Source organism: Mizuhopecten yessoensis, unplaced genomic scaffold (assembly GCF_002113885.1).
Source record: "Mizuhopecten yessoensis strain PY_sf001 unplaced genomic scaffold, ASM211388v2 scaffold716337, whole genome shotgun sequence".
NCBI lineage: Eukaryota > Metazoa > Mollusca > Bivalvia > Pectinida > Pectinidae > Mizuhopecten > Mizuhopecten yessoensis.
In genome coordinates, this window is record NW_018480066.1 from 59,060 (window position 1) to 70,477 (window position 11,418).

Here is an 11,418-nt window from a genome sequence, read left to right on the forward strand (position 1 = left end):
CCAACTGTGTGAGTTACAGACCGTGCCCTACTGACATCGCCAACTGAGTGAGATATAGACCGTGCCCTACTGACATCGCCAACTGAGTGAGATATAGACCGTGCCCTACTGACATCATCAACTGTGTGAGATACAGACCGTGTCCTACTGACATCACCAACTGTTTGAGATATAGACCGTGTCCTTCTGACATCATCAACTGTGTGAGATATAGACCGTTTCCTACTGTCACCATCAACTGTGTGAGATACAGACCGTGTCCTACGGACATCACCAACTGTTTGAGATATAGACCGTGTCCTTCTGACATCATCAACTGTGTGAGATACAGACCGTGTCCTACTGACATCGCCAACTGTGTGAGATACAGACAGTGTCCTACTGTCATCCTCAACTGTGTGAGATACAGACCGTGTTCTACTGACATCACCAACTGTGTGAGATACAGACCGTGCCCTACTGACATCACCAACTGTGTGAGATACAGGCCGTGCCCTACTGACATCACCAAGTGTGTGAGATATATATGTTTGTTGATAGAATATGAACTAAATTGAGTTTAGTTTTAGTCTAAGTTTGCTGCGAGTATCAGCCTGGAGGATTATGTTGTTTCTCCAAACCGTACTCCGTGATGCTGTTCCATGTAATAACGTCAGCCCATCCATCAATTTGTTGAATCCACCTCGCATGTATTCATTGCTTTCTGATTTCGTCGCGGTTGTGTTGATAAGTTCGAAGTTGTCGGGTGCCGGCCGCTAACGCTGTTTTAATACTAGTTAGCGTAATAGCAGCGCGTTTATTGATCAATTTCATGTTATAATGAGTTTTGTAGATATTACTGAAAATGTTTCTAGATACTGACACATTTTTTATCATTTATAATATATTCAACTCTTACGGCGGAAATGGCCATTTCCCCTGCACATGCGTGCTTGCAGCTTTCATGAGACTTGTAGCTCTCGCGTATATATGAGACGTAAAGTTAACTCTGCAATGAAATCATTGTCTTTCAGTGCATTCGTGAGCTGTCGAATCCTCTGTGACATTTTATTGATCAGGTACGTGTAGGATAGCCTAAAAACTGATTTACTCGTTCTAATGCAGCTCAACGTTGAAGAGACTGTGTTCCTGTACACATGTGAAGTTGCATTTCAAGTGTTTAAATGGCCTTTGCTTTCCTCGATGCGCTTCTATGTTTCCTTGTCCTTCTGATGTGAATGGTACCATATATTTTTTGTTTCTTGGTGATTCTATTTGTCCCTTTAAGGTGCTTCCATCATACCCAGACAGACTTCGTATCTAGCTGTTCTGAGAAGCATTACTTGTACAATGTAATATGTTATCAACCCATCACGCTGCCCTTGTTGTTTTATTATTGAAGAATCGGAATGAGATACATCAGCTTGGTATGAATAACAAATGCTAAGTTTGCTTTTAACACAAACAGGAATTGAACACTTATTTTGCGAGCTTTCGAAATCGTCTGTTTCCTTTGTCAAGCAAACAGTGCAAAAACGCTTAATGAATGAGATAACCTGATAGTATAGTAGACTATTTTCCCATCCTTACTGGAATATGCAAATGCGAAATGTATTTGCGTTAAAAATGCAATCAATGTGTCATCCTTGCATATAGATTATATATTATTTAATCACTTTTATCTCCATCTATTCCCTATACTACATCGATAATGATGACAATGAATAACGCAAAGGAGGTGAAGCATATCGTTCTATTATATAATACATGTTATTTCCTTGGAGTATTGCCGTTCAATAAAAACGATATAGCACACGTACAATAAACATGCAATAGTCACCATGGGAAACAGGTCAGATTCCTACGCACTACAACTTCTACGTTTGTAAACAAAATGGCTGACCGAGTTACTGTTTCGCTCAGTTTCGCTCAGATGACATCGTTGGAAGCTACATGTAACTAGTAGCTTGTGGTGATGTATGATATTCTTTTCTTCTAATGTATACTGTACACACGCGCATGCATTGCTAGCAGAGGCGGAGGCACTGTTAAAGAATAAAATTAATAAACTAGTTTAATAAATTCAATATTATATGAATGCGAGTGTTAGCTTCACACAAATTCAACACCTGCATGTTTAAATTCCACTTGAATTTCTCCGACATCAATTGCAAACACGTGTAACCGGTCAACTTCATCGGTGTTCCAGTTTCATGGCGGATTCCACAGTTTATATTCTGGCTCAGTGATAGACGGAAACATCGAGGTTCACACACACCAACAACCCTCTCCAAAGAAATGCGCCCGTGTTTAAGGGAATGACAATCACGTTAGTCCCTGTAAACTTTTAAAAGTACAGACTTCGATGTGTATTGTGATGACCTTTACCTTGACAGAGCACGCGCCGTTGTGCAAAATATGTGACGTCGCTGCTATTTTCGTAAAAACGCCAATCCGTTGAATGGTTTTCGAATAAAAAAAAAGGATATTAATGTTGTTCGTCAGTCATCGGTATATAGATATAGAGGAGACGTGTCAAGAACAAATGCATAATAGTGTGTTTCTTGAATTATATAATAAATGGGATCTATTTGAGGGATTGTGTGGCATGTCTGTTACTGAGCTTGTGTTGTGGTATTTGTTATTTGAGGGATTGTGTAGCATGTCTGTGACTGAGCTTGTGTTGTGGTATTTGCTATTTGAGGGATTGTGTAACATGTCTGACTGAGCTCGTGTTGTGGAATTTGTTATTTGAGGGATTGTGTAGCATGTCTGTTACTGAGCTTGTGTTGTTGTATTTGTTATTTGAAGGTCTGTAACTGAGCTTGTGTTGTTGTATTTGTTATTTGAAGGTCTGTAACTGAGCTTGTGTTGTGTTATTTGTTATTTGAGGGATTTTGTAGTATGTCTGTGACTGAGCTTGTTTTGTGGTATTTGCTATTTGAGGGATGTGTAGCATGTCTGTTACTGTGCTTGTGTTGTGGTATTTTTTTTTTGAGGGATTGTGTAGTATGTCTGTGACTGAGCTTGTGTTGTGGAATTTGTTATTTGAGGGATTGTGTAGCATGTCTGTGACTGAGCTTGTGCTGTGGTATTTGCTATTTGAGGGATGTGTAGCATGTCTGTTACTGAGCTTGTGTTGTGGTATTTGCTATTTGAGGGATTGTGTAGCATGTCTGTAACTGAGTTTGTGTGAGGTATTTGTTATTTGAGGGATTATGTAGCATGTCTGTGACTGAGCTTGCGTTGTGGAATTTGTTGTTTGAGAGATCATGTAACATGTCCGACTGAGCTCGTGTTGTGTTATTTGTTGTTTGAGGGATTATGTAACATGTCTGACTGAGCTCGTGTGGTGGCATTTGTTGTTTGAGGGATTATGTAGCATGTCTGTGAATGAGCTTGTGTTGTGGTATTTGTTGTTTGAGAGATTATGTAACTGTGTAGCATGTCTGTGACTGAGCTCGTGTTGTGGTATTTGTTGTTTGAGGGTCTGTAACTGAGCTTGTGTTGTGGAATTTGTTATTTGAGGGATTTTGTAGCATGTCTGTAACTGAGCTTGTGTTGTGGAATTTGTTGTTTGTGAGGGATTGTGTAGCATGTCTGTTACTTAGCTTGTGTTGTGGTATTTGTTATTTGAGCGATTGTGTAGCATGTCTGTGACTGAGCTTATGCTGTGGTATTTGCTATTTGAGGGCTGTGTAGCATGTCTGTTCCTGAGCTTGTGTTGTGGTATTTGTTATTTGAGCGATTGTGTAGCATGTCTGTGACTGAGCTCGTGTTGTGGTATTTGTTGTTTGAGGGTCTGTAACTGAGCTTGTGTTGTGGAATTTGTTGTTTGTGAGGGATTGTGTAGCATGTCTGTTACTTAGCTTGTGTTGTGGTATTTGTTATTTGAGGGGTTATGTAGCATGTCTGTGACTGAGCTTGGGCTGTGGTATTTGCTATTTGAGGGATGTGTAGCATGTCTGTTACTGAGCTTGCGTTGTGGTATTTGCTATTTGAGGGATGTGTAGCATGTCTGTTACTGGGCTTGTGTTGTGGTATTTGCTATTTGAGGGTCTGTAACTGAGCTTGTGTTGTGGTATTTGTTATTTGAGGGATTTTGTAGCATGTCTGTGACTGAGCTTGGGCTGTGGTATTTGCTATTTGAGGGATTGTGTAACATGTCTGACTGAGCTCGTGTTGTGGTATTTGTTGTTTGAGGGATTGTGTAGTATGTCTGTAACTGAGCTTGTGTTGTGGTATTTGTTATTTGAGCGATTGTGTAGCATGTCTGTGACTGAGCTTGGGCTGTGGTATTTGCTATTTGAGGGATTGTGTAACATGTCTGACTGAGCTCGTGTTGTGGTATTTGTTGTTTGAGGGTCTGTAACTGAGCTTGTGTTGTGGTATTTGTTATTTGAGCGATTGTGTAGCATGTCTGTGACTGAGCTTATGCTGTGGTATTTGCTATTTGAGGGATTGTGTAACATGTCTGACTGAGCTCGTGTTGTGGTATTTGTTGTTTGAGGGATTATGTAGCATGTCTGTGAATGAGCTTGTGTTGTGGAATTTGTTGTTTGAGAGATTATGTAACATGTCTGCCTGAGCTCGTGTTGTGGTATTTGTTGTTGAGGGATTGTGTAGTATGTCTGTGACTGAGCTTGTGTTGTGGTATTTGTTGTTTGAGGGATTATGTAACATGTCTGACTGAGCTCGTGTTGTGGTATTTGTTGTTGAGGGATTGTGTAGTATGTCTGTGACTGAGCTTGTGTTGTGGTATTTGTTGTTTGACGTAACGTTCTGATCTTCTTTATTCTTTTCCCATTTGTTTTACATTATTGGTATGCTGGGGATCCTAGACTAGAGAGCAGTACTAGTAATATAGTGTTTCTATGGTTTTGTGCGCGTTTTCTTATATGTTAGCTAGTTTTTAGCTGTGTTAAAAGAGTACAATGTATTTTTTTCGCGTTTGATGTAATGCTGCTGATGTGTTTGTCCCACTCAAGATTGATTGTTTTGAAGTGTAAGTCTTAGGTATTTACCCGAAATTACCGATTTTAGTGTGCGGTCGTGGAGTCTGTAATTGTGTTTGATTAGCGTGCGTTTTGGTGGAATTGTTGGTAATGAACCCTTCATGTTCAATTTGCTAGCTGTTGTAGTTTGCGTGTGTCGTCTAGTTATTAATTGTTTCGTAGAATACCATGTCATCGTCACATAGTCTAAGTACGCTATACTATGTATTACATGCATGTATTCTGGAAAATCGTTCATGCATGTGAGAAAGAGGATAGGTGCATACAGGTTCATTAAGGCACTACAGATGTTATAGGTTTTTTTTTTTTTTTTTTTTTTTTTAAATTGGGTGTTTGCCTTACTTTCAAACCCTCTAAAAGATGACACATTGACCACAAAATCTCTCTCCCCCCCCTTATAAGTCACATATTAAAGGTCTAAATTAAACAGGAATTCAGATATGTCATTTGGATATCATATTAAAACTTAGCGATAAGTACTTAATCTGTCATTGATGCCAATGCATTAATACAAAATTGTTCATTTGCGATATAACATGTCATTCTCATTTGCAACTCAACTGAATACTACGAAATGACATAGTAGCTAAGGGTTATGTACATGGATATGTATATAGGCCATGGGAGCCTATACTTTTATGAATTCATTTACGGCTGTGGAAAAGCATGGGGTTTAATCCGATCAGGGTTTATCGTGGCGATGTTTGAAGTAAAAACCAAAGCCTTGTAACTGTGATAATTTATTGAGTGTCTTTTTTGTAAAAGTTCGTGCTGTTATAAGAAGCTAGCCATGTTGTCACACTTACTAGTGTAAACATTAATATTATTGCACTTTTTATTTGCATTGATAGTTATAACATGTACAGCTCAATCCTAACGGTACAGCTAGAACTTTATTTAACTGCGCATCATCTATAAAGTACATTAATCAATCTTTGTCATTTTGCCTTCGTATTCTTTATCATAATCTGCTCAATTATATTACTGAGTAACTCTATCACAATTTGAACGGTTTCGCATGACCACATCAACCCTAATTTGAGTCCGTTACATGTAATGCCTCTCCATGGATAGTAAAAACAATAAGCTCCACATGACCTACATAATATAGGTATATAAATGCATTTTAGATTATGTTATTAGGGGCAATGAGGTATTGAAGTTCACGGTGACCAAAGTATCATCAGGGAGCTTGTTGAGCATTAACAGGTCTGCGATTGACATGATTTTGCTTGCGTTAATGCTTAAGTATTGTGTGTAACTTTGTCAAAAGATTCCCTGTTTACTTTTTTGATGGTGCAGAAATATAATCGCCAATTCAAATAAATTAATGAATGAATACATAAATCAATAAAACAGCGATATTCACTTTGTCATCTATCAATAATGACATAAGTTTGTGTGTTATTGTTGTTTTGTGCGAGGTCTTTGTTCACTGATGTAATTAAAACCAGAGGCCCAAAGGGCCTGAATCGCTCACCTTGTATTAATCTAACACTTCTACTCTTAAAAGTGGACTAAAATACAGCTACAGGCAGAATATCAGTGTTTGATTCATAAGAACCTATTAAAAGATTTAAACATATGACGCCCGTGACCTTGAATGTCTAACAAGGACATTAGGATGAACAGAGTTTATAGTTTTTCAACCACGCATGCTTCTGGCAAAATATCATTACCGTGGATCATTTGGTTATACAGAACAAATCATTTAAAGATTTGAAAAAAATAATGACCACTGTGACATTGAATATGGGCGAAGGTCATTCATTTGAAAAGACTTGGTAGCCCTTCATCCCAGCATGTTAACGGCCAAATACCATCACCCTTGGCCTTTTGCTTATTAAGAAGAAGTCGTTTAAGGGTTTTAAACATATTTGACCCCTGTGACCATAAATATATATCAAGGTCATTTATTTGAACAAACTTGGTAGTCCTTCATGCCAGCATGTTACTGGCCAAATATGATTATCCCAGGCCTCTTGGATAAAAGTTGTTTAAATGTTTTAAACATATTTGACCACTGTGACCTTGAATATAAGTAAAGGTTATTCATTTGAACAAACTGTGTAGCCCTTCATCCAAGCATGTTACTGACCAAATATCATTATCCTATGCCTCTTGGTAATTCAGAAGAAGTTGTTTACAGGTATTTAACATATTCTACCCCTGTGACCTTGAATACAAGTCAAGGTCATTCATTTGAACAAACTTAGTAGCCCTTCATCCCAGTATGCTACTGGCAAAATATCACCACCCTAGGTCTTTTGGTTATTCAGAAGAAGTTTTCAAAAGGTTTTAACATATTTTACCCCTGTAACCTTGACTTTAAATCCAGGTAATTCATTTGAACATAGTTGGTAGCCCTTCATCCCAGCATGTTACTGGCCAAATATCATACCCTAGGCCTCTTGGTTATTCAGAAGTCGTTAACAGATTTTAACATATTTGACCCCTGTGACCTTGGAAATAGATGAAGGTCATTCATTTGAACAAACTTGGTAGCCCTTTATCCCAGCATGCTACTGACCAAATATCATCATCCTAGGCCTTTTGGTTATTCAGAAGAAGTTGTTTACCGATATTTAACATATTCGACCCATGTGACCTTGAATATAGGTCAAGGTCATTCATTTGAACAAACTTAGTAGCCCTTCATCCCAGGATGCTAATGGCCAAATATCACCACCCTAGGTCTTTTGGTTATTCAGGAGAAGTTTTCAAAAGGTTTTAACATATTTTACCCCTGTAACATTGACTTTAAATCCAGGTAATTCATTTGAACATAGTTGGTAGCCCTTCATCCCAGCATGTTACTGGCCAAATATCATACCCTAGGCCTCTTGGTTATTCAGAAGTCGTTAACAGATTTTAACATATTTGACCCCTGTGACCTTGGAAATAGATGAAGGTCATTCATTTGAACAAACTTGGTAGCCCTTTATCCCAGCATGCTACTGACCAAATATCATCATCCTAGGCCTTTTGGTTATTCAGAAGAAGTTGTTTACCGATATTTAACATATTCGACCCATGTGACCTTGAATATAAGTCAAGGTCATTCATTTGAACAAACTTGGTAGCCCTTCATCCGAGGATGCTAATGGCCAAATATCACCACCCTAGGTCTTTTGGTTATTCAGGAGAAGTTTTCAAAAGGTTTTAACATATTTTACCCCTGTAACATTGACTTTAAATCCAGGTCATTCATTTGAACAAAGTTGGTAGCCCTTCATCCCAGCATGTTACTGGCCAAATATCGTACCCTAGGCCGCTTGGTTATTCCGAAGTCGTTAACAGATTTTAACATATTTGACCCCTGTGACCTTGAAAATGAATGAAGGTCATTCCTTTGACCAATTTGGTAGCCCTTCATCCCACCAGCTATTGGCCAAATATCATCATCCTAGGCCTTTTGGTTATTCAGAAGAAGTTGTTTACAGGTATTTAATATATTTTCAACCCCTGTGACATTGAATATAGGTCAAGGTCATTCATTTGAACAAACTTGGTAGACCTTCATCCCAGGATGCTAATGGCCAAATATCACCACCCTATGTCTTTTGGTTATTCAGGAGAAGTTTTCAAAGGGTTTTAACATATTTTACCCCTGTAACATTGACTTTAAATCCAGGTCATTCATTTGAACAAAGTTGGTAGCCCTTCATCCCAGCATGTTACTGGCCAAATATCGTACTCTAGGCCGCTTGGTTATTCCGAAGTCGTTAACAGATTTTAACATATTTGACCCCTGTGACCTTGAAAATGAATGAAGGTCATTCATTTGACCAAACTTGGTAGCCCTTCATCCCAGCATGCTAATGGTCAAATATCATTATCCTAGGCCTTTTGGTTATTCAGAAGAAGTTGTTTACGTGTATTTAATATATTCGACCCCTATGACATTGAATATAAGTCAAGGTCATTCCTTTAACAAACTTGGTAGCCCTTCATCCCAGCATGCTAATGGTCAAATATCATCATCCTAGGCCTTTTGGTTATTCAGAAGAAGTTGTTTACATGTATTTAATATATTCGACCCCTATGACATTGAATATTAGTCAAGGTCATTCATTTGAACAAACTTGGTAGCCCTTCATCCCCTCATGCTTCTGGACAAATATCATCACCCAAGGTGTCTTGGTTATTCAGAAGAAATTGTCAAAAGATTTTAACACATTAGACCCCTGTGACCTTGACTTTAAGTCAAGGTCATTCATTTGAACAAACTTGGTAGCCCTTCATACCAGCATGTTAATGGCCAAATACCATCACCCTTGGCCGTTTGCTTATTAAGAAGAAGTCGTTTAAGTGTTTTAAACATATTTGACCCCTGTGACCATAAATATATGTCAATGTCATTTATTTGAACAAACTTGGTAGTCCTTCATACCAGCATGTTATTGGCCAAATATGATTATCCCAGGCCTCTTGGATAAAAGTTGTTTAAATGTTTTAAACATATTTGACCACTGTGAGCATATATATAGGTAAAGGTCATTCATTTGAACAAACTGTGTAGCCCTTCATCCAAGCATGTTACTGACCAAATAACATTATCCTATGCCTCTTGGTTATTCAGAAGAAGTTGTTTGCAGGTATTTAACATATTTTACCCCTGTGACCTTGAATATAAGTCAAGGTCATTCATTTGAACAAACTTAGTAGCCCTACATCCCAGCATGCTACTGGCCAAATATCACCACCCTAGGTCTTTTGGTTATTCAGGAGAAGTTGTCAAAAAGTTTTAACATATTTTACCCCTGTAACCTTGACTTTAAATCCAGGTAATTCATTTGAACAAAGTTGGTAGCCCTTCATCCCAGCATGTTACTGGCCAAATATCATACCCTAGGCCTCTTAGTGATTCAGAGACCGTTAACAGATTTAAACATATTTGACCCCTGTGACCTTGAAAATAGATGAAGGTCATTCATTTGAACAAACTTGGTAGCCCTTTATCCCAGCATGCTAATGGCCAAATATCATCATCCTAGGCCTTTTGGTTATTCAGAAGAAGTTGTTTACAGGTATTTAATATATTCCACCCCTTGTGACATTGAATATAGGTCAAGGTCATTCATTTGAACAAACTTCGTAGCCTTTTCATCCCAGGATGCTAATGGCCAAATATCACCACCCTAGGTCTTTTGGTTATTCAGGAGAAGTTTTCAAAAGGTTTTAACATATTTTACCCCTGTAACATTGACTTTAAATCCAGGTCATTCATTTGAACAAAGTTGGTAGCCCCTAATCCCAGCATGTTACTAGCCAAATATCGTACTCTAGGCCGCTTGGTTATTCCGAAGTCGTTAACAGGTTTTAACATATTTGACCCCTGTGACCTTGAAAATGAATGAAGGTCATTCATTTGGCCAAACTTGGTAGCCCTTCATCCCAGCATGTTACTGGCCAAATATCATACCCTAGGCCTCTTAGTGATTCAGAGACCGTTAACAGATTTTAACATATTTGACCCCTGTGACCTTGAAAATGAATGAAGGTCATTAATTTGACCAAACTTGGTAGCCCTTCATCCCAGCATGTTACTGGCCAAATATCGTACTCTAGGCCGCTTGGTTATTCCGAAGTCGTTAACAGGTTTTAACATATTTGACCCGTGTGACCTTGAAAATGAATGAAGGTCATTAATTTGACCAAACTTGGTAGCCCTTCATCCCGGCATGCTAATGGTCAAATATCATTATCCTAGGCCTTTTGGTTATTCAGAAGAAATTGTTTACATGTATTTAATATATTCGACCCTTATGACATTGAATATTAGTCAAGGTCATTCATTTGAACAAACTTGGTCGCCCTTTATCCCAGGATGTTAATGGCCAAATATCACCACCCTAGGTCTTTTGGTTATTAAGGAGAAGTTGTCAAAAGGTTTTAACATATTTTACCCCTGTGACCTTGAATACAAGTCAAGGTCATTCATTTGAACAAACTTAGTAGCCCTTCATCCCAGCATGCTACTGGCCAAATATCACCACCCTAGGTCTTTTGGTTATTCAGAAGAAGTTTTCAAAAGGTTTTAACATATTTTACCCCTGTGACCTTGAATACAAGTCAAGGTCATTCATTTGAACAAACTTAGTAGCCCTTCATCCCAGCATGCTACTGGCCAAATATCACCACCCTAGGTCTTTTGGTTATTCAGGAGAAGTTGTCAAAAAGTTTTAACATATTTTACCCCTGTAACCTTGACTTTAAATCCAGGTAATTCATTTGAACATAGTTGGTAGCCCTTCATCCCAGCATGTTACTGGCCAAATATCATACCCTAGGCCTCTTGGTTATTCAGAAGTCGTTAACAGATTTTAACATATTTGACCCCTGTGACCTTTAAAATAGATGAAGGTCATTCATTTGAACAAACTTGTTAGCCCTTCATCCCAGCATGTTACTGGCCAAATAT